This window comes from Myotis daubentonii, chromosome X, assembly GCF_963259705.1.
Source record: "Myotis daubentonii chromosome X, mMyoDau2.1, whole genome shotgun sequence".
NCBI classification, from domain to species: Eukaryota; Metazoa; Chordata; class Mammalia; order Chiroptera; family Vespertilionidae; genus Myotis; species Myotis daubentonii.
This window is the reverse complement of record NC_081861.1, coordinates 115,311,458-115,334,180: the sequence shown is the minus strand read 5'-3', so window position 1 is coordinate 115,334,180 and position 22,723 is coordinate 115,311,458. Positions and strand designations below refer to the sequence as shown.

The window sequence follows — 22,723 nt, the reverse complement described above, 5'->3', positions numbered from 1 at the left end:
CCTGAAAACGGCCCTCAGCCCCTCACCCAGACTGGCCAGGCACCCCAGTGGGGACCCCCACCCTGAAGGGGGTTTGACCAGCTGCAAACAGCCATCAGCCCATCATCCAGGCTGGCCCGGCACCCAAGCAGGACCCCCATCCTGATCCCGGACACCCTTCAGGGCAAACCAGCCGGCCCCCACCTGTGCACCATGGCCTCTATCCTATATAGTAAAAGGCTAATATGCAAACTGACCCTAACAGCAGAAGTACTGGGAATGACTGGCCACTATGACACACACTGACCACCAGTGGGCAGATGCTCAATGCAGAAGCTGCTCTCTGGTGGTCAGGGTGCTCTCACATGGGGGGAGCTCTGTTCAGCCACAAGCCAGGCTGATGGCTGCCAGTACAGCAGTGGGGTGGGAGCCTCTCCTGCCTCCTCAGCAGCGCTAAGGATGTCTGACTGCAATTTAGGCCTGCTCCCCGCTGGCAAGTGGACATCCCCGAGGGCTGCCGGGCTGTCAGAGGGATGTCTGATTGCCATCTTAGGCCCAATCCCCTGGGGAGCGGGCCTAAGCCAGCAGGTGGTCATCCCCTGAGGAGTCCCAGACTGCGAGAGGGCACAGGCCGGGCTGAGGGACCCCCCTCCCCGCCGAGTGCACAAATTTTTGTGCACCAGGCCTCTAGTTTAATATAAAATTACGTTTCACTAGAGAAAAGTAAAGTATAAATAAGAAGAACAAAATACAATTTTATCACAGATATATACTCAATTATTTGAAGATCATAATCAAAAAGATATTCATCTTTAGTGTCTCTACCTCTCTTATATTCTATCTCAATTCTATATTCTTCTTCAACATATCTTATCCTAAAAACCATACTATAAATACTGTTTTACAATCCATTTTCAAAATTCTTCAATAGGATATTGATCACTGTCATAATTTGCTTAACTATACTTTTACTAGGGAAAATTTAGAATGTAACCCATGCATACATCTATGAAATTTAACATGCATGCCCATTTTAAAATTAAATGCCCATTGCCTACATAATCTCCAGTAAATTTAGAAGAGTATACATATGCTCCTACCAACAGTGAATGGAGGTTTCTATTTTTGCCAATCTTGGAAATACTGACCACTGCACATTTCTTCTCATCCCCCCACTAAATATTTTGTAAAAGACTTATGGGTTTTTGTCAGCTTTCCGTTCACTCCTACATCATCTTTGAAACAAATGAATTTAGGTTTCCCTTTAAATCCTTTCTTATAGAGCTCAAAATCACTTAAAGTACATTCACTACCAACAGAAGATGCAGATTCCTCCCAGCACTTGGTTGTTAGAACCTCAAAAATATTTTAAAGTAGTAACGCAAACAAAAATATACATTGAAATAAATCAAAGATATGTATCCTGAATGTTGTACCCTATAATTAGAAATGCCACATCAACAAAAGATCGTAAGTTAACACTTTTAAGTGTATGATATTTATAAACATATGTACATACTTAGAGGTTCCCTAAAGTAACAAACTGCTTTGTATTTGAAAATTGATTTGACAGCCAAGACTTTGAAATTTGTAATGCAAATTATGAATGGGGAAATATCTCGTAGGCTAGTCCTTCATATATATAATTGAATATTTAAAAGCTAGAACTAAAACAATAAAATAGAATTCTGGTTTTGGGGTTCTGGAAATAGTGAACCACATAATATAGGTGACTGAAAGAAAGAAAAGAAAAGAGGGGAGAAAAGTGACTATCCATAATATGATTATCATTCATAATCATATTCTTTTAACACCTTGTTTAATGTCTATCTTCCCCAACTAGATTGTAAGCTCTGTGACGACAAGGCATTGTGTTTTTCTTTTTTACCTCAAACTCCCTAGTGACTAATATAGTACTTGGCCCATAGCAGGTTGACAGTGATCCTTCCTGATATTCATTGGAATTAGAGTTTGGTTAAAAGGGATAGAAAGTCAAAAATAATAGATGTTAAGGACAATGAAAATTTACTTCTCTCTCAAAATAAGAAGACACACCTGACAGCCAGTACAGTAATTCCATGATCATCAGGGACATAGAACAATTACATTATTAACATGTGACTTCCCTTTTATAGTCTGAATGGCTACTGCAGCCATTAAATTCCCATTCCAAACAGCAGCAGCAAGAATGAGGGAAACAGAAAACTCATACTTTGTCTTTCCAATTTAATTTCTATTATGCCCCAATTGTGGGAACAAGGTTATGCAGTCATACCTAACTGCAATGGAGGATGAGAAATGTAGACTTAATTCTGGGAAACAGGTGCCCAACTAAAAGAAAGTTGGTTCTATTATGGATCCTGGGATGAAACTGATAATCTATACTTCATGTATTCATATTTGAATGGATAGACAATGTCCTATAACACTTTTCTCACAGTGAAGATGCTCCAGATGCCCCATATCTGTAAGATGTGCATTAAAACCCTCTCCTGACTCTTTTAAAAATATTTTAAAATTATAGTTGACATACACAATTATATAATTTATGGTATATAACGTAGTGATTATACATTATATGTATAATGTGTATATACAATGTCTAATAATTATACACACACATACCTTATGAAGTGATCACCATAAGTCTAGTACCTGTCTGGCACCATAGTTATTACAATATTATTGACTATATTCCCTGTGCTGTACTTTACATTCCCATGACTAATTTTTATAAATGGAAGTTTGTACTTCTTAATCCCTTTTATCTTTTCATCCATCCTTCCCACAAGCTCTCTCTTCTGCTTTTGGACTAAACATGTAATATGAACATGTTTTCCCTCCTTCACCCAAAACCAATTAATTCACAGCATAGCTCACATCAAGTATGGGGGATATTGTCCTAATATCTATATCTATATCTATATCTATATCTATATCTATATCTATATCTATATCTATATCTATATCTATATCTATCTATCTATCTATCTATGTATCTATCTATCTATGTATCTATCTATTATCTATCTATCTATCATCATCTATCTATCATCTATACAAACTTTTTACCTTAATGTGTGTACTGGGTAACCTGGTATTCCTGCAAGGAGATAACAGTTAATACACCATAAGAAGTGATGTGAAAATACTAGTATTCAGAGAGCATAGTATGACATTTTTGGGGATGAATCACTTGTATTCCTTCCTGGGCTTTTCTTGGGAATTTTCCCTTATTCAGTTTTTCCTAGTTGTTATATTTTTTTAAAACAGCTTTAGTTAAGATATAATTCACACACCACACAACTCCTCAGTTTAAAGTATATAAATTAAATGGGTATGGGGGGTTATATTCACACAGTTGTGCAACCATTGCCACAATTTCATTTTAGACCATTTCTAATATCCCCCAAAGAAATCCTAACCCCATTAGCAGCCACTCCCAATTTCTCCCCATCTCACATGTTTTCAGCCCTAGGCAACCAGAAATCTACATTGTGTCACTATATACAGGGTTGAGCAAAAATAAGTTTACAATTGTGAGTATAAGAAACAGAGTTTATTCTTGTATTACTTATTAACTAGAGGCACAGTGCACGAAATTCATGCATGGAGGGGGATTCCCTCAGCCCACCCTGCACCCTCTTTAATTGGGGACCCCTTGGGGGATGTCCAACTGCCAGTTTAAGCCCAATCCCTATGGCAGTCGGACATCCCTCTCACAATCTGGGAATGCTGGCTCCTAACTGCTCACTTGCTTGCCTGCCTGCTTAATCACCCCTAACTGCCTCTGAATACCAGCCTGATCACCCCTAACTGCTCTCCCCTGCAGGCCTGATCTTGCCCCCAACTGCCCTCCTCTTCTGGCCACTTTGGTTCTGATTGGTCGGTTTCTATGCCAGTCAGCATCAAAAGCTCCACCTCCTAGGCAGCCATTGCTCCCCACAGCACCCAGTTTTGGTTCTGATTGGTTGGTTTCAAGGCCAATCAGCGCCAAAAGCTCTGCCTCCTAGGCAGCCATTGGCTCACCACAGCACCCAGATTTGGTCCTGATTGGTTGGTTTCTATGCCTGTCAGTGTCAGAAGCTCTGCCCCCTAGGCAGCCATTGGCTCCCCACAGTACCCATGTTTGGTTCTGATTGGTCGGTGTCTATGCCAGTCAGTGTCAGAAGCTCTGCCTCCTAGGCAGCCATTGGTTCTTCATAGTACCCACATTTGGTTCTGATTGGTCAGTTCCTATGCCAGTCCGCATCTCTGGGCCTATCTCTGGGCCTGATCAGAGAGGTGGGGCTGAACAGCTGCTCCCTTGGAGGCAGGGAGAGAAAGGCCTGGCTGCTTGCAAAGCCTGGATCTGAAGAGGGAGAGAAAGAGAGAGGCAAGTACTGACCAACAGCTGCCACTGAGGTTGTGGATCAGACCCTGCCTCTCTCTGGGTCTCAGTCCCCTGGGCAGTCAGTGCTGGGTCGCCACGGCAACCCAGCACTGACTGAAGGACTTCCAGGTTGGTCATTACCACCCTGGGCTTTTATATATTAGGATTGTATTATATTCCATATGAACAGCTATAAGCCTACTTTTGCCCACCTCTGTATTTGTCTATTCTAGACATTCAGTGAAATGGAATCATACATTGAATGTGTTCTGTTTTATTTTTGTGACAAAGATCCTTTTGCTTATTTAGGACAATGTTTCCAAAACTCATTCGTATTGTAGTATCTATCAGCATTACTTCATTAGTTATTACTACTGAATAATATTCCATGGAGTAGATATACTACATTGTGTTTGTCTATTCTTCACTAATGTACACTTGGGTATTTCTTTCAATCTGGCTAATATGTACATTCATGTGCAAGTTTTCATATGAATATATATATCTTTATTTCTCTTGAGTATAACATAGGAATAGGATTGCTAGGTCATATGGTAACAATTTAGAGCAGCAGTTCTCAACCTGTGGGTCGCGACTCCTTTGGGGGTCAAACGACCCTTTCACAGGGGTCACCTAAGACCATCGGAAAACACATATATAATTACATATTGTTTTTGTGATTAATCACTATGCTTTAATTATGTTCAATTTGTAACAATGAAATTGGGGGTCACCACAACATGAGGAACTGTATTAAAGGGTTGTGGCATTAGGGAGGTTGAGAACTACTGATTTAGAGGAAGCCCCAAATTATTTTAAAAAGTGGCAGCAACATTTCTCATGCCCATCAGAAGTACACAAGGGTTTCTCCAATTTCTCCATATACTCAACAGCATTTGTTATTATCTGTCATCATCATTAGAGCCATCCTAGGAGTGCAAAATGGTATCTCATTGGTGTTTAACATCTTATGTGCTTTCTTACCAACTGTATACCTTCTTTGAAGACATCTTCATCTAGGTACTTTGCCCATGTAAAACATTATTTATCATTTTATTACTTTGTTGTGTTTTTATATATTCTGGATACTATTTTCTTTTCATATATGTGATTGCTAATATTTTCCCATTTTGTGCACTGTTTTTTTTTTTCTTTTCTTGATAGAATAACTGTAATTCCAAAGTTGTTTATTTTGATGAAATCTATTTTTTATGCCTGTGCTTTTGGTATCATATCTAATAAATTATTGCCTAATCAAAGGTCAAGGATATTTACTCATATTTCTTCTAAGATTTTTATAGTTTTCACTCTTATATTTAGCTCGATGGTCCATTTTGAGTTAATTTTACTGCATGGTGTGAGGTAAGCATCCAATTTAATTCGAGTGTATGTATATTTCTAGTTGTTCCCTCACCACTGGCTTGAATATATAATTCTTTCCCATTTTTATAATCTTGGCCTCTTTCCCTCCATTTATGACAGGAAGCATCTGACAATTCTAGGAGTATTGGCTCAGGAGACTTAGAAGCAGCTGCAACTCTACAGCTATGGCCAGGTGGTGACAACAGTCTCTGGTGGTATAGTAAAGGGCAGATCATCATATAAGAGAAGCACCAAACCCCAAACCTCTGTCTTATGGCCACATCCACCCAGAGAAAAGCTTTTGTCACACTGACTTAAATAAACAAGCTGGGGATTGAAGCCAAAATGTCATATTCTCACTGTGATATTGAGTGATTCTCTTAAGTGAATGTTTCTACATTTTAGGTGTGTTAAGGCAATTTTCAGGGACTTTCAGTGTTTGTTTTATTAAAATTTTCAACAGATGTGGTTGTCTCACTGGAGAGAGTGTCCATGAAGCACTTTGCACCATACAACAGGATTCTAAAAGTGCTTCTCCTCAAGATATTCATGTTTATATTTTACCACAGCTTCTTTATCCTGAATACTTGTAAAGTGTGAAGCTCCTCACTTCAGCCTTCATAACTGCAGTGGCAGGGCTATGATGAGGGGCAGAGAGGAAGAAGCAGGGTTGGAGCATATATTTATGTGGGAGAAGAATTTTTTGTGGATTGACTCTAATCATTTATGAATAAAAATTTGACATTTGTACTTTGTATTTATAGGATCTGTTTTCTTATATTTCTTTTGAAAAGTATATAATTAACACTAAATATAGAAATATTTACTTCCAGAAAAAAAACATTTCAGAAAATGTATCAAAATCTGTATTTTGCAGGTGATTGTCTTTTACTTAGCATATTGTTTATCTTTGGTGAACAAAATTATTCATCCTCACTAAAGAAAAAAATAAACAAAGTGATTTGGAGATTAGCTCTTAAGACACTTGGCAATAAGTTATTGAAGTCATTCAAGCAATGTATACTAGTTCAAGTGCACAAAGAAAAGGCAAATTCTTAAATTGTTTGGTAAGTTTCTACTCATAAATATTAATTGTAAAAACCTACCAAACATCAAAAATTTAAAGGACATGCCCTAACCGGTTTGGCTCAGTGGATAGAGCATCGGCCTGCGGACTCAAGGGTCCCAGGCTCAATTCCGGTCAAGGTCATGTACTTTGGTTGCAGGCACATCCCCAGTAGGGGGTGTGCAGGAGGCAGCTGATCGATGTTTCTCTCTCATCTATGTTTCTAACTCTCTATCCCTCTCCCTTCCTCTCTGTAAAAAATCAATAAAACACATTTTAAAAAAATTAAAAGGACATAATAAAATAATCAAAAAAGAGTTAAAGCCATGATTAATTGTTGGTTTTAGAAATGAGAAGGAACTTTGAAACTAAAATGGTGTGCTGGAGCTAGCTTTTAAGTAAAAGCTGCCTCATGAGACCTGAATGTTAAATTTGAAGGATATTTGCAAGCCTACTGTTAAACATAGCCCTTAACTTACCATTAAATAAATTATATTAAAACAACTATAATCAATTTAAAAACTCAACGTTTCCTGATGATTTTACTTTATTTTACTATTTTCAATGCTTGTGAGGTTATTTACATCTTTGTATCTATTTCGTGAAAATACTCTATAATGGTATGCTAGTGCACATCTCTCCTCAGCTCCACACTCAGCAGTATCATGGTGGTAGTTTGAATTTGGATATGGTTGAAGTATTTATACCATAGCAATCAGCAACCACTACCAATCAGAATATTTTTTTTCAGTGAGCTGATTGTTAAAAATTTATCAGCACTCCACTCACAAATAAATATAGGTATAGCTATAGATTTAGAGAAATAGATCAATATAAATGTTGTTACAGATATAGATATATAAATTCAGCTAGCAATACTAGCAAGATAAATGAATGAAAACTGAAAATTTGTCAGCACCTTAAAAATAAAGAAAATGTGGTATACGCATTAAATGGAACATTATTTAGCTATAAAAGGAGGAAATGCTGACATATGTAACAACATGGATAAACCTGATAATTTATGCTAAGTGAAATAAGCCAATTGCAGAAGATAATATCTACGGCATGACTCCGCTTATATGAAACATATAAACTTATAGGAGCATAAAGTAGAATGGTAATTGTCAGGAGCTGAAGGAGAAAGACATGGGGAGATGCTGCTCAATGGCTATAAAGTTTCAGTTATACAAGATGAATAAGTTCTAGAGATCTTCTGTACAGCACTGTGTTATAGTTAACAATACTGTGCTGTACACTTCAAATTGTATAAAGAGGGAATCTACCTTCTTATATATATATATTTTAAAATATATTTTATTGAGTTTTTACAGAGAGGAGTGGAGAGAGATAGAGAGTTAGAAACATCGATGAGAGAGAAACATCGACCAGCTGCCTCCTGCACACCCCCCACTGGGGATGTGCCCGCAACCAAGGTACATGCCCTTGACCGGAATCGAACCTGGGACCTTTCAGTCCACAGGCCGACGCACTATCCACTGAGCCAAACCGGTTTCGGCTTCTTATATTTTTTTTACCACAGTAATCATAATAGTAATAATAAATAAAGTAAGCATAACAACTAATTTAAATTAAATTTAGAAACAATGACAGAGAATAACATTGAAAACAATAGTGGTACCCAATAAACAGACCCACATCTACGACTCTTCACAGTAAATGTTTATCAGACAAACATTTACTAAGTTAATGATGCTCCCTATCACTTTCTGTGCTAGATAGAACAATGACTAAAAAAGTCACTACCATTAGGACACCCAAATTTCACAAATGGACATGGAATTCTAGAAACCATCTGACAAGAAATATCCATGAAGGAGGAACTAATACTTACCAACAATCTGCTATGTGACAAATATGATACTAGAGGTATTTACATTATTCCAGCTAAATTCTATATGAATTCTGATAGCAAAGTATCATTACCACATTTTACATATTAGAGTCAGAGAAATTAACTCTCTATAATCACTAAACTTAGATTCTATACCCATTCTGCTATTAACTTTTGTCCACGTAACTTATTCTCTTTTATAAAATTACTAGAGGCCCGGTGCACAAAAATTTGTGCACTCGGGGGGTATGGGGGGGTCCCTCAGCCCGGCCTGTGCCCTTTCACAGTCTGGGACTCCTCAGGGGATGACCACCTGCTGGCTTAGGCCCGCTCCCCAGGGGGATTGGGCCTAAGATGGCAATCAGACATCCCTCTGGCAGCCCGGCAGCCCTCGGGGGATGTCCACTTGCCAGCAGGGAGCAGGCCTAAACTGCAGTCAGACATCCTTAGCACTGCTGAGGAGGCAGGAGAGGCTCCCACCAACACCACTGTACTGGCAGCCATCAGCCTGGCTTGTGGCTGAGCAGTGCTCCCCCCATGTGAGAGCGCCCTGACCACCAGAGGGCAGCTTCTGCATTGAGTGTCTGCCCCCTGGTGGTCAGTGTGTGTCATAGTGACCAGTCATTCCCAGTCCTTCTGCTATTAGGATCAGTTTGCATATTACCCTTTTACTATATAGGATAGAGGCCTGGTGTGCAGGTGGTGGCCGGCTGATTTACCCTGAAGGGTGTCCCGGATCAGGGTGGGGGTCCTGCTTGGGTGCCTGGCTAGCCTGGATGAGGGGATGATAGCTGTTTGCAGCTGGTCAAACCGCTTCAGGGTGGGGGTCCCCACTGGGGTGGCTGGCCAGCCTGGATGATGGGTTGATGGCTGTTTGCAGCTGGTCACACCCCCTTCAGGGTGGGAGTCCCACTGGGGTGCCTGGCCAGTCTGGGTGAGGACCTGAGGGCTATTTTCAGGCTGGTGGGTGACTGAAGCTCCCAGCCTCTCCTTTTTTTCTTTTTTCTTTTTTTTTATTCTGGGATTAATTTACCTTCTATAGCGGTCACTGGAGCTGAGAGCAGACTCCAGCTCTGAGGCGGTTGCCAGCTGAAAGCAGGTACCTGGGTTTGTTTAGATTCTATAATTGAAACTCTGTTGCCATCACTGGCCGCTCTAAGCTCTGAGGCCATGCTGGCTGAAAGCAGGTTTCTGGGGTTTGTTTAGGTTCTATAATTGCAACATTGTTTCATCCGGAGCTCAGAGCTGAGCTGCACAGGCGGGGAACGTTGACTTCCTCCATCACTGGAGTAAGCAAGCCTCATGTTTGCGTCAGTTGTCTGGCTGCTGGGAGCCATCTTGGCTGGCAGTTAATTTACATATCTCACTGATTAGCCAATGGGAAGGGTAGCGAAGTTATGGTTAATTACCATATTTCTCTATTATTAGATAGGACTACAGGCCCAGTGTACAAAAATTTGTGCACTCGGGGGGAAGATGGGGTCCCTCAGCCTGGCCTGTGCCCTCTCGCAGTCTGGGACACCTCGGGAGATTATGACCTGCTGGCTTAGGCCTGCTCCCGGGTGGCAGAGGGCAGGCCCAATCCCTAGGTGCAGCCCCTGGTCGGGCTCAGAGCAGGGCCGATTGGGGAGTTGAGGCGCCCCCCCCATCATGCACAGAGCAGGGTGGATTGGGAGGTTGCGATGCCACCCTCAGTCATGTCAGGGTAGGGCTGATTCGGGGGTTGGGACACCGCCCCCTGTCACACTCAAGGCAGGGTTGATGGGGAGGTTGCGGCACTACCGCCTGTCATGCACAGAGCAGGGCCCATCAGGGGGTTGGGGCGCTGCCCCCTGTCACTCACAGAGCAGGGCCCATCAGGGGGGTTGGGGTTCCGTACCCTGTCACGCACAGAGCAGGGTCGATTAGGGGGTTGGAGAGCTCCCCCCTGTCATGCACAGAGCAGGCCCGATCAGGGGGTTGGGGAGCTCCCCCTTGTCACTCACAGAGTAGGGCCGATAGGGGAGTTGGGGCACCGCCCCCTGTCACACACAGAGCAGGGTGGATCAGGGGGTTGGGGCGCCGCACCCTGTCACACTCAGGGCAGGGCCAATGGGGAGGTTATGGCTCTACCCCATCACACACAGAGCAGGGCCCGTGTGTGTGTGGTGGGGGGGGTTGGGGCGCCGCACCCTGTCACACACAGAGCAGAGCTGATCAGGGGATTGGGGCACCGCAGCCTTTCACACACAGAGCCGCAGGGCAATCAAGGGGTTGGGGAGCTCCCCCCTATCAGGCACAGAGCAGGGCCGATAGGGAGGTTGTGGCCCCGCCCCCTGTCACACACAGAGCCGCAGGGCGATCAGGGGGTTTGGGCACTGCCCCCTGTCACGCTGATCCCGGTGCGGGGAGGCCTCGCGGCTCCGCTGATCCCGGTGCTGGGAGGCATATTACCCTTTTACTATATAGAGGCCTGATGCATGGGTGGGGGCCGGCTGGTTTGCCCTGAAGGGTGTCCTGGATCAGGATGGGGTTCCCCACTGGGGTGCCTGGCCAGACTGGGTGAGGGGCTGAGGGCTGTTTTCATTCTGGCGGGTGACTGAAGCTCCCAACTGCTCCTTTTTTTCTTTTGTTTTTTATTCTGGGCCAGGTTTAGCTCTGAGGCCCCAGCTCTTAGGCCTCCTCTGCTGAAAGCAGGTTTCTGGCCTTTGTTTACCTTATGTATTTGAAACAATGTTGCGATCCTGCTGGGTGAAGCCCGGCGACTAAAGCAGGTGTCTGGGGTTTTGTTTAGCTTCTATATTTGTAACATAGTTGCTTAGAGTTGCAGCTCTGAGGCCGGCAGCGGCAGGTGGGGAACATTGGTGTCCTCCGTCACTGAAGCAAGCAAGCCTCACTTTCGCTTCCAGCTGCCTGGCTGCCGGCCACCATCTTGGCTGGCAGTTAATTTGCATATTGCCCTGATTAGCCCATGGGAAGGGTAGCGGTCATACACTAATTACCATGTTTCTCTTTTATTAGATAGGATTGGCTTCTCTCTCAGTATTGACTTCTATCAAATGGAAAGTAAACATATCACAAATTGGGAAACTCTTACAAATGAAAGGTCAAGAGAAAGATCAGGCTGAAAGTCATAACTTCTTGGATATTAATTAATATGTTGTAGTGATGACTTCCCTTTGAAATCACTGCCCCAATGAAAGAAAATAGGCAGCTTCTTAAATTCAGAAAACAGAGCAGACAGAGATCCTTAAAAGTATAACAGGTATTTTTTTTATCAGCAAAGTTTTATTGTAAAATAAGGAACTAATATAAAAATATGATGTAAAAGGGGAAGAGGGAAAAGGGTATGGGTGAGGACTACAGATATGCACTATAGACTGTAGAATAAATTGATCCTGAACATTGGGGGGATGTAAAACATCTTGGAAGATACAGATCCTACACTGGAGATGGGACCTTCCAAGGTGTGGGATGAGGTGAGATCTCCTCTTAAGTGGTGAGGTTCCCCTGACTTCAGACAGCATTTGGCCAACCCAGCAGAGAAGGGACTTAGAAATTCCCTCCTCTTAACTACCTGCCAAGTCAGAGGAACCATTAACCCACCTACCAAAAGGGACAGGAAACCGGCACCCCTGATGGAGCCTATTCCCAAACATACATAATTTCATTAACCCTCACAATAAGCCCCATAAGGTAGGTATGATTATTGAAATTTTATCAATGTGGACAATGAAGTTAGGAGAAATTAAACTTGAGATAGCTTCCCTGGCTAGTTTCCAACCTAGTGTGTGGCTGATTTAAAACTTAGCCCTTACATGTAGGAACATTTTCTACCCCCCCCCCCCAAAATGGTCTTCACAGTAAAGACCTTAAAAGTTAAATGGAAACATCTCAGCTCCCCCACCTCCCCTGAAAAACCACCAGTGCAGGCTAACTAACTTCTTTAGTAGAGGCCTATGCCAAAGCAAACGGAATTCTGGGGCATTTCTGAGGCACAACTGTAACAAACAGAGTCTTGAGCTCCCAAACCCCAAAGAAATGCCAGGAAAGGGGATGTCAGTCTGAGTCAGGTCCCTCTCTCCTGTACATGAGTCTTTTTTTATGGCGGAAGCTAGACTGTCCCTTTTAAGACTTCAGTTGGCTGGAGTGAGTCTTGCTTCCACCCAGGTCCTTTCTAGCCTGGGCGTCCTTTAGCTCTAAGGCAGCGGTTCTCAACCTGTGGATCGCGACCCCTTTGGCGGTCGAACGGCCCTTTCACAGGGGTCGCCTAAGACCATCCTGCATGTCAGATATTTACATTACGATCCATAACAGTAGCAACATTACAGTTATGAGGTAGCAACGAAAATAATTTTATGGTTGGGTCACAACATGAGGAACTGTATTTAACACTAGAAAGACTGAAACTTAGTATATACCTATATTGTCCAAAAGCAGTCAAAATGACTGCATTGTGAAAGAATAATATCGGAGCACTCTTCACTTATGTTCCTTAGCTTTTCCAATAACTCACTTCTATTCGACATTTCTTTCATGAATTTAGGGCGCAAAAGAAATAAAATAAACAACTTATTAGAACAAGTACCACTGCATAAAGATTCGAATAACAAGTACTAGTTTAGCTTATTGAGCAACTGCAACTTGTCAAGTATCGACAATTTATCATGTACTTGTATGTTATCATGTGACGGTAATCGAAAAAAAATGAAAACTGTTATTTCAATACAGAGCCGAACTGGTCATATAAGAAATTTACTCAATTCAATAATAAGAGTCATTTGATTATTTAAAATTTCCCCTCCAAGCAGTCAAAATGACTGCTTTTGAGCAATATAGGTATAATATATATATATATATATATATATATATATATATATATATATATATATATACCGGAAATGAAGGAGGGGGGAGAGGAGGGGGGAGAGGAGGGGGGAGGTAACTACGATTATAAATAAATGCATTTATATGTTGTACAAAAAGTCACAAAATTCTAAGACATTGTGTCCTTATATACATAATTGTTTTTCTAATTGAAACTAAAATGCAGTCAAAATGACTTCCTTGGGCAATCTAGTGTTAAAGGGCCAGAAGGTTGAGAACCACTGCCTAAGGCTTCATTCAGTCTCAGAACATCTTGAAGAGTTCATGCCCATGGACCTGAAGGGTGAAATGTTCTCCATCCACTGGCATCTTGGGCGGGGGAGAGGAGTCAGTGTTGGTGGGCGGTGCTTGCTTAGTGCTTCCAGGGGGCTGCTTGAGACAAGGCTCCCCTTTCTTGCAGAATTTTTCTTTCTCTGTGCCCTGGTCTCTCCCTGGACAGGCACAAATACAAACTTCAAAGCTGTTCCGCCCCAGCAGATTACCATTGGAATCTTCCAGTGTGATGATGGTGAGGATGGGCTGCTGGCTTATGTCCAGGAGATGTTACACATGAAGCTGCAGTGGATGGTGGTATAGTCAGAGCCCATCTCAGGCGGCTTATGGGACACTACCACACAATGTCACAAAGTGTTGTTGTCATTCAAGTACTCAGCACGCAAATTCCTTTCCTCCCGGATAAGATGCTGAGGAGGAGTCAGACCATTACTATAGTCAGAGCAGCACTCATTGTGGGGCAGCACTCACGCCCTCTGTCATGTGCTCAGACGTCTTATAGATGGTCATGACAGGGACACGGGTACTGAGCGGGTGTGGGGAGTTGACCCACAGCTGCATGGATGGGGGGGGAGCAGGTCTTTGCCATCTGGCAAAACAGCTTGTTGAAGGTAGGCTAGTACGTGCAGGTTACAGACTTTGCTGTCCCAGAATTCAGAAATCCTAAACAGAAACCATAGCTACCAGGATAGGTCTTCTGGGAAGGGACAGAGGATGACAGGACCCAGGAGGTGGCTGGTGTTGGGATAGCAGCTGCTAGTGCAGGAGTTGCTGGCATACTGGAGGCTTCATTTGAACCTTTGTCCAGGCAGTTTACAAAGTCTGGGGACATCCAGACCAGTTCATCCATTGCCTGGGAGTCTTTAGGATTCAGATTATTGTTTTCATAAACTCCAAACATCTGAAAATGTCTCCTGACTCAGAGGGGGATCCATGACTTCTGACTGTGGCTCAATCATTGCAACTCCCTGGAAGGCAATGTGGCTGCTCTCTTCTAATTGCTAGTGGTCTCTGACAATCCTTGGTGTTCCTTGACCTGTAAATGCATCATTCCCACCTCTGTCTTCATCCATCGCATGGCCTTCTCCCTGTGTGTGTCTGAACTTCAGGGGAACGTATCACAGTCCTGAGAAGCACACTCCAAGGCCAGAAGCCAGGTGACCCTGGGGCCCAGGGGACACCTGTGTCCAGGATGGTGGCTTTGTACTTTTTATAACAGGTATTTTTTTTAAGTATCTGCTAAACCCCATGATAAACTTTCTAGAACTATCCACATCTTTGGGCAGGGGTCCTCAAACTTTTTAAACAGGGGGCCAGTTCACTGTCCCTCAGACTGTTGGAGGGCCGGACTATAGTTTAAAAAAAAACTATGAACAAATTCCTATGCACACTGCACATATCTTATTTTGAAGTAAAAAAACAAAATGGGAACAAATACAATATTTGTATTTGCATGTGGCCTGCGGGCCGTAGTTTGAGGACCCCTGTCTTTGGGTTTATGTCTTCTAGGGAATGTAGTTAATGATAAAAACAAAAAAAGGCACCCTGACTGGTTTGGGTCAGTGGATAGAGCATCAGCCTGCGGACCAACGGGTCCCGGGTTCGATTCCGGTCAAGGCATGTACCTTGGTTGCGAGCACATCCCCAGTAGGGGGTGTGCAGAAGGCAGCTGATCGATGTTTCTCACTCATCGATGTTTCTAACTCTCTATCCCTCTCCCTTCCTCTCTGTAAAAAATATAATAAAATATATTTTAAAAAAGGCTTTAGATATGAAGCCTGGTTTTATTATAATAGGAGAACAGAGTATTAGAAGTTTAAGAGGTAGCAGAGAGGCTCTAATTTTTCAATAATCACTACATTTTAGAAAACAGAGAATTTTATTTTTTGAGAGTCTTCCAGATTCAGCATTCTATTTAGCATATAATTTACCTTACAAACAGATGATGTTAGACCCAATAATATTTTTCAGAAGCATAAAGTTGAATATATTTTATTACTTGATTATATAGAAAATATAAGTACATATCCTATACCGCAAAGGAAGACATAAATATTTTTAGTTCCTATTTAAAAATTTTAGTAAAAAAGTTAGTTGATCCTTGAAAAAATAATTGAATCTAAATTTATGTACATAATTTTACATTTAATTTGGCTTTTTAAGTTTTAAAAAACTGTTCATACCAATTTTTGCTAGAAGGGATTGCTGAGTAGTATAATGTTTAGGAGCAACAGTTCTGAAGTAACACTTCTTGGCATCAAGCCACTTCCTGTTTTGGGTAATATCTCTATGCTTTCGGCTGCACTAATAATATCTTCCTGAGCAGTCTGACACATTTTAAGAATTATATATATATATATATATATATATATATATATATATATATATATATATGCCTAAGTGACCGAATGACCAAATGATCTGTCGACCTGTCACTGTGACACACACTGACCACCAGAGGGCAGATGCTCAATGCAGGAGCTGTCTCCTGGTGGTCAGTGTGCTCTCACAGCGGGAGCACTGCCCAGCTGACTGACCGGTCCCAGAAGTCCACAAGCAGGGCTGTAGCCACTCACTCCCTCAGTAGTCCTGCAGGTCTAATCTCCGGACAGTGGGCCAGGCACCAATGGACCAGCACGACCGGCATGATCTGGACAGTGCCACTGGCCTCCTGGAAGTCAGCCTGAGGCACTGTGGCCGCTTCCCCTCCCTAGAGACTCCACAAGGAAGAAATGATATAAAAGCGGCCGCCAGGTGGCTCCCAACAATGAGCGCAAACATCAGCAGGATGGATTCTGATCCCAGTGGGCGCCAAACAAAGGGTTTATGGCTGGCGAGCCTCTCCTGATTGGGACTGACTGGGCATAAGCCCATGGCAGGCACAGTGGGGCCGGGATGAGCGGGAGTGGCAGGCAGGAGCATCAGGTGGTGTTGGACTATGGGTTTCATGCCAATCCCTGCAGGCCACCCCGAGGGACTGCACCCATGCACGAATTCGTGCACCAGACCTCTAGTGTGAATTTTATTAAAAAATCAAAATCAGGCCCAGCAGGCATAGCTCAGTGCTTGAGTGTCAACCTATGAACTAGGAGGTCATGGTTCAATTCTCGGTCAGGGCACATGCCCAGGTTGCATGCAAGAGGAAGCTGATCAATGATTTTCTCTTGTCATTGTTGTTTCTATCTCTCTCCCCTCTCCCTTCCTCTCTGAAATCGATAAAAATCTATTTAAAAAATAAAAATTAGAATATATATAAAATATTAAATATACAGGGACATATTACTTTATGTCATTAACTTTATCTTTTTCAGAAAGTGACAAATAAGAACATAAAGTTAACAGGAGACTTTAGAAATAGAAAGACTTCTTTTGAATGAATTGGTCACATTAATCCTTGTTCCATGCTTTTAAATGAAAAATTTATATCTCATTATTCTTCAAAATAATGTACCTTTAAATAATATTAATATTATGCCATCATATCAGCTATAAAAGGAAAAACTGTTAATTAGCAACAAGCATCTGATGAAAAATGATTGTCTCTATTTTTCACTATTGGTAAAGTTGCCCTTCTGTTACTGCAACAACAAAAAAATACTTCCACAGTAAGTTTGTAATCCACTTTATTCTCAAACATGAAGATAATTCTTTCTATAACAAAAATTACCTGTCTTGCCTCACATATCTCCATGATAAAAATCTTAATATATTTTCTACTTAAATATCTTCAGTGATGAAAAACAATTTTCTTTTAGGCAAATGACCTTACTGTTGGACATCTTCAATTTTAAAAACCATTAATGAAATTCAAATACATTTTTGTCATTTGCATTTTTTTGAGATTAAAAATTTTAGTATCACACCAGAATGTGGGCTACAGATTCAATATGTCATTCTGAAAGAAAAAAAATTCCCAAATATGTTTGCTGTTGTATTGTAAAACTATCATTGGTGTTGAGTATATCACTCAATTTAGATTATGTGCTGTAACAACAAATGCCAACATCTCAGTATCTTAGTTCTTGCTTATGCTATGTGCTCATTATACTATAGCAGGATGACCACATATCATTGTCACTAAGGAGGGTAGAGTAGCCACCATCTTGAGTATCATTGGCAGCTTAGTCTGAGAGAAAGGAGAACATAGTAAAGCAATGGCTTTTAGATTATCTGTCCAGAAGTGTTACAGGTTACTTCAATTCACATTCCATTTTTCTTTTTATAAATTTTATTTTTCTTTAAAAAATATTTTAAAATTATAATTTGCATTCAATATCTCTAGTACCACCTGGCACCATACATAATTATAATAATACTAGAGGCCCAGTGCACGAATTCATGCATGGGTGGGGTCCCTTGGCCTGGCCAGCAATCAGGACTGATCAGGGCTCTCCCCTGCCCCGATTGGGGCCCAGGGTTGATTGGGGCAGACAGGCCCAGGGGAGGGGCCGTGGGAAGTTGGCTTTGGGAGCACATTGACCACCAGGGGGCAACTCCTGCATTGAGCATCTGCCCCCTGGTGGTTAGTGCGCATCATAGCAACTGATCAACCAGTTGTTCATTTGTTTGATCGTTTGGTTGTTCGGTTGCTTAGGCTTTTATATATGTAGATTATAGATTAGATTTCTATGCTGAACTTTACATCCCCATGACTATTTCATTGCTACAATTCTGTACTTCTCAATCTCTTCATCTGTTTTATCCAGTGCCTCAACCCCCTCCCCCCTGGCAATCATTAGTCTGGTCTCTGTACCTTGAATCATTTCTATTTTGTTTGTGTATATTGCTCTTTAGGTTCCACATATAATTGAAATCACATGATATTCATCTTTCTCTGTCTTATTGCATTTATCATAACACTCTCTAGGCTCATCCATGCTGTCACAAATGGTAAGATTTCATTTTTTTATCACTTTCCATTTTTCTAGCATATCATATAGTTAGACATATCTTCAAGTGGGTGGGGACATGTATCAAGAATGAGAGGCAGAATAGCTATCAATAGTCCTAATGACCACCTGCTTTGATTTATGTATTAGAGGCACAGAGAACATGTAATTTATATCAAACTTTTAATTTAATTAAATACAAAAATTCAAGATATTTTTTCTATATAAATTAGCTAAATATTTATAAGCAAAGTTTACAAACTGTGATTTAATTTTTGTTCTTACAGCAAGGGATCATTATGTTACTCCATAATTGAAAAACTGATGAGAGAAAAGAAAGTAATAAACTCAATATCAGAGAGCTTTATGTAAAACCCTGACTTTTTCTCTTGGTACCTGGAGGACTTAATAGAAGATTTTTGATCTGCCCAGCCCAAAATTTCCTAAGGAAGATGGGATTGATATGGCCTACCTTAACTAGGTTGTTGTAGTGATTAAATGAGCTAACATTTACATATATAGAGGGCCTACAAAACATGGCCTACAAAAAGTTATATCCTATCCCTTTTTGCTTTAGATTCTTCTTTAAAAAAATTTGATAAGAAAGTATAGCTTTTCAAAGGGTCCATCAATTTGACTCTGACAACAGATTAAAGAGAAGGCCTAGTGAAATAAGAAGGTATAGGCAGTTGCTCTAATTCTCTAAGCTACGCATAAGCAAGAGCCTCAAAAAGAAAGATCTAAGAAAGGTATAGCCTGGGGGTGAACAGGTAAAAAACAGGGAGGGGTAAAGTTGAGAAAGTTTAGATGAATAACTGTAACATGTTTTCATAGCAATTTTTACAATTTGTACATTATCTGACATTGCTTTTTTTCACACACAGTTGATATTTTACATTTAACTTTTCCTCCATATCATTTTTACACTTATATTTTTAATAAATTTAAAAGATATAAATATCTCTGCTTGGATTTTGGCTTTTTCCAATTCCCCATTAATGTTGATATTTCTGATGATTGTTTAAATGTAATAGCAGTTGTACTTAAGAAGAACATTTCACATCCTACAGCATGAGAGAGTTCCTTTATTTATGCTCAATTCCCAAAATGGACCAACTGCAGACAGCTAAGCAGAGGCAGTGAATACTAATCAAAAGAGGAAGAATGGCTTGGTTGTGGTTATGCCTTAACAAGAAAGTCCTTTTCCAAAAAGGCTATCTGTTTTATATGCTACCTACATATTCCAAGTGAAAAGAGCCATTTCACAGCAACTGTAGAGTGTACTTGAAGAAAAGATTTATAATTTGCTTTTCATGGTGCATAAACTAGAATTGAAGCCATCTAGCATTTTACTAGTATTTTTATTGTAAAGTGCATTCAAATTAGCACACATTAGATTTCATTACACACAACACACACCCAGAACTCTTTCACTAGTTTGAAGCCATCATTGGCAAAGGTAGAAGTTCTCTGTTTTCACTCAGGAAAATATAATTCAACAAAAGGCATGAAATCAGCTATTTATGCTAAAATTACCCGGTAAAAATTTCAGTTTCTCTGTGACTAAAATCTTCCTGGTTTGCTGATAAGGAAATCTGAAACAAAGGTAAGTGCAGATACAATGGATATTTAAGATTATCAGGGATGTCTGGGTTCAGGGAAGATTTGGCAGTAATTACTGTCTCTTTTATTTACTATTTAACAGTGAAAACCTCAATAATTTAATCAATGGAGGTTAAACATAATAGCTGTGTAGCAGACACAGTGTACCAAATCAAAGATTTCTAAAATTTAGGGCAGCTACATTACCATTGTGGTTTCACAGACAATGTCCTTCTTGCAATGAAGAGATCAACTAACAAGGTGCAATAATAAATAAATTAAATAAATAAATAGGAAACTAAAAACAAACAAACAAACAAATAAACAAAAAATAGTATCTATGAGTTTCTTCACCTTTGAGAGTTTGTATGAAACCAAAGGCAGTATCTGCTAGAAGTAGAAAAGCAGGAGGGTAAATTAACATTATAAGAACACCAAGATCACTCACGGCCAGGCACATCTGGTTTAGGAAGAAGGATGAGTTTCCACTCTAGTAATATTTCTTGTGGAAGCCAGGTATCAATTCACTTTGCAGTAAGGCTATCATACTCATTCATTCCATTTCAAATTTGCATGAACCTTCTCAAAGTATTAACTGGGGACCTTGACAACTCCATCAGACAGGATCAGGTGGTTCTCTAAATAGTACTTTGCTTGGTATAGTTTTTCTTTTAAGGAAGATATACCAAGCGTAATGATACTATGATGTTGTGAAATCTTTTGTAAATTATAAACAAAACATATTTCTTATTTAATCTGGATTTAATAAAATTAGGCTTTAAGGGATTTTTCTTATTATAAAAAACTCATAAGATAACATAAATACTGCATCAAGTCTCACCACATAAGAGATTGAGTATAAATATATTAGACATTGTTCTTTTAGGATTATGTTTCTCTACATAGACATTTAAAAATTATATATATTGGGTTTTATGCATATATTTTTAGATTGGTATTATATGATCAATATTTATTCATGTTAGTAAATATTCTTTTTTTTAATATATTTTATTGATTTTTAACAGAGAGAAAGGGAGAGAGATAGAGAGTTAGAAACATCGATGAGAGAGAAACATCGACCAGCTGCCTCCTGCACATCTCCTACTGGGGATGTGCCCGCAACCCAGGCACATGCCCTTGGCCGGAATCGAACCCTGGACCCTTCAGTCCGCAGGCCAACGCTCTATCCACTGAGCCACACCGGTTTCGGCGTTAGTAAATATTCTTGAAAAAATTTTAACAATTGCATAATGTTCCATCGCAGTTATAGATCAAGATGCATTTAACTGATCACTTATTTGCCAACAACTGAGTTATTGGATGTTTCCTTCTTTTATCCTATTAAAAAGAACAACCTTGTCTATATTATTTAATCATGTCCTTAGGGAAGAGCCTCAGAAGACAAATTGCTGGGTCAAAGGATCAAATATGCTTTTTATGCATATTGCCAAAGTGCTTTCAAAAACCATTAGACTGATTTATAATCCCACCAACAAGAAAGGGCATGTCCACCTCACTGACTGTTCTGCCCTACTGACCATTTCCAATTTGATGGGCAAAGAAACCAAACCAAAACAAACACCAGAACCTACTTGCTTTAGTTCTTCTATTAATCATTTGAACATATGTTCATATTCATTAGTTTTTATATATTTGGTGAGCTATTTGTTATCTTTTCACTTTTTAATTTTTCTATAATTACAATATTGTATATTAAGCCAAAATAAAGCAAATATGAAAGCAAACTTCAACTAAGAATCATGGCTATAACAACTTGCAAATTTAAAATGATAGCATAGTGCCAATTTTTAAAGAGGACATCTGGTTTAGCACTATCTCCTAGTAATTTGAATATGGGATATGAAGAATTACAAATGAATTATATAGATAACTAATATGCTTTTGTAGTACCTGGATATTTATCATTTTAAATTGATTTGATGTCCTTTGTTCTCTCTCTTTTCAATACACTTTAAAAATTGTGTTAACTATTTTTCCATTAAGTCAGTGAATTCTTCAGTAATTACTTATTATAAGTACTAATAAATGCCTTTGAACTTATTCATAAATTTTAGTATAACAGAATACAAAATTATATAAAATATTATATGTTAGATCTGTTTATAAGGGGCATCCAAAATAGAGACTAATATTATCTCTCCAGCATTTAGAAATCTATAATTCATTTAGTAGAAAATAACTATGTAATATCAGAAGTTCAACTGCTTACTTATCTAATTCACTATAAGCATGTACTACTATTTAATCCTACATTATAGGAAATCTCAGTCTTGTAAGTGACATTATGGAGCATTAGTTTCTCTCCTATGGTGAAAAGGATTAAATCATAGCAATAATTTAATACACTTTATTTGACATCTCTGGTGATAGATATCAGCCACTTGAATGTCTGTGTACAGAGGCAAACTGCAGAAGTTTCTACCCAAAAGTGGCTT

General features: G+C 40.1%; 1 pseudogene; it reads right to left on the bottom strand.

Annotated features, from left to right (window-relative positions):
• Positions 1-12,672: 12,672 nt before the first annotated feature.
• Positions 12,673-14,846, bottom strand: LOC132224138 (cellular tumor antigen p53-like; annotated as a pseudogene).
• Positions 14,847-22,723: the final 7,877 nt, after the last annotated feature.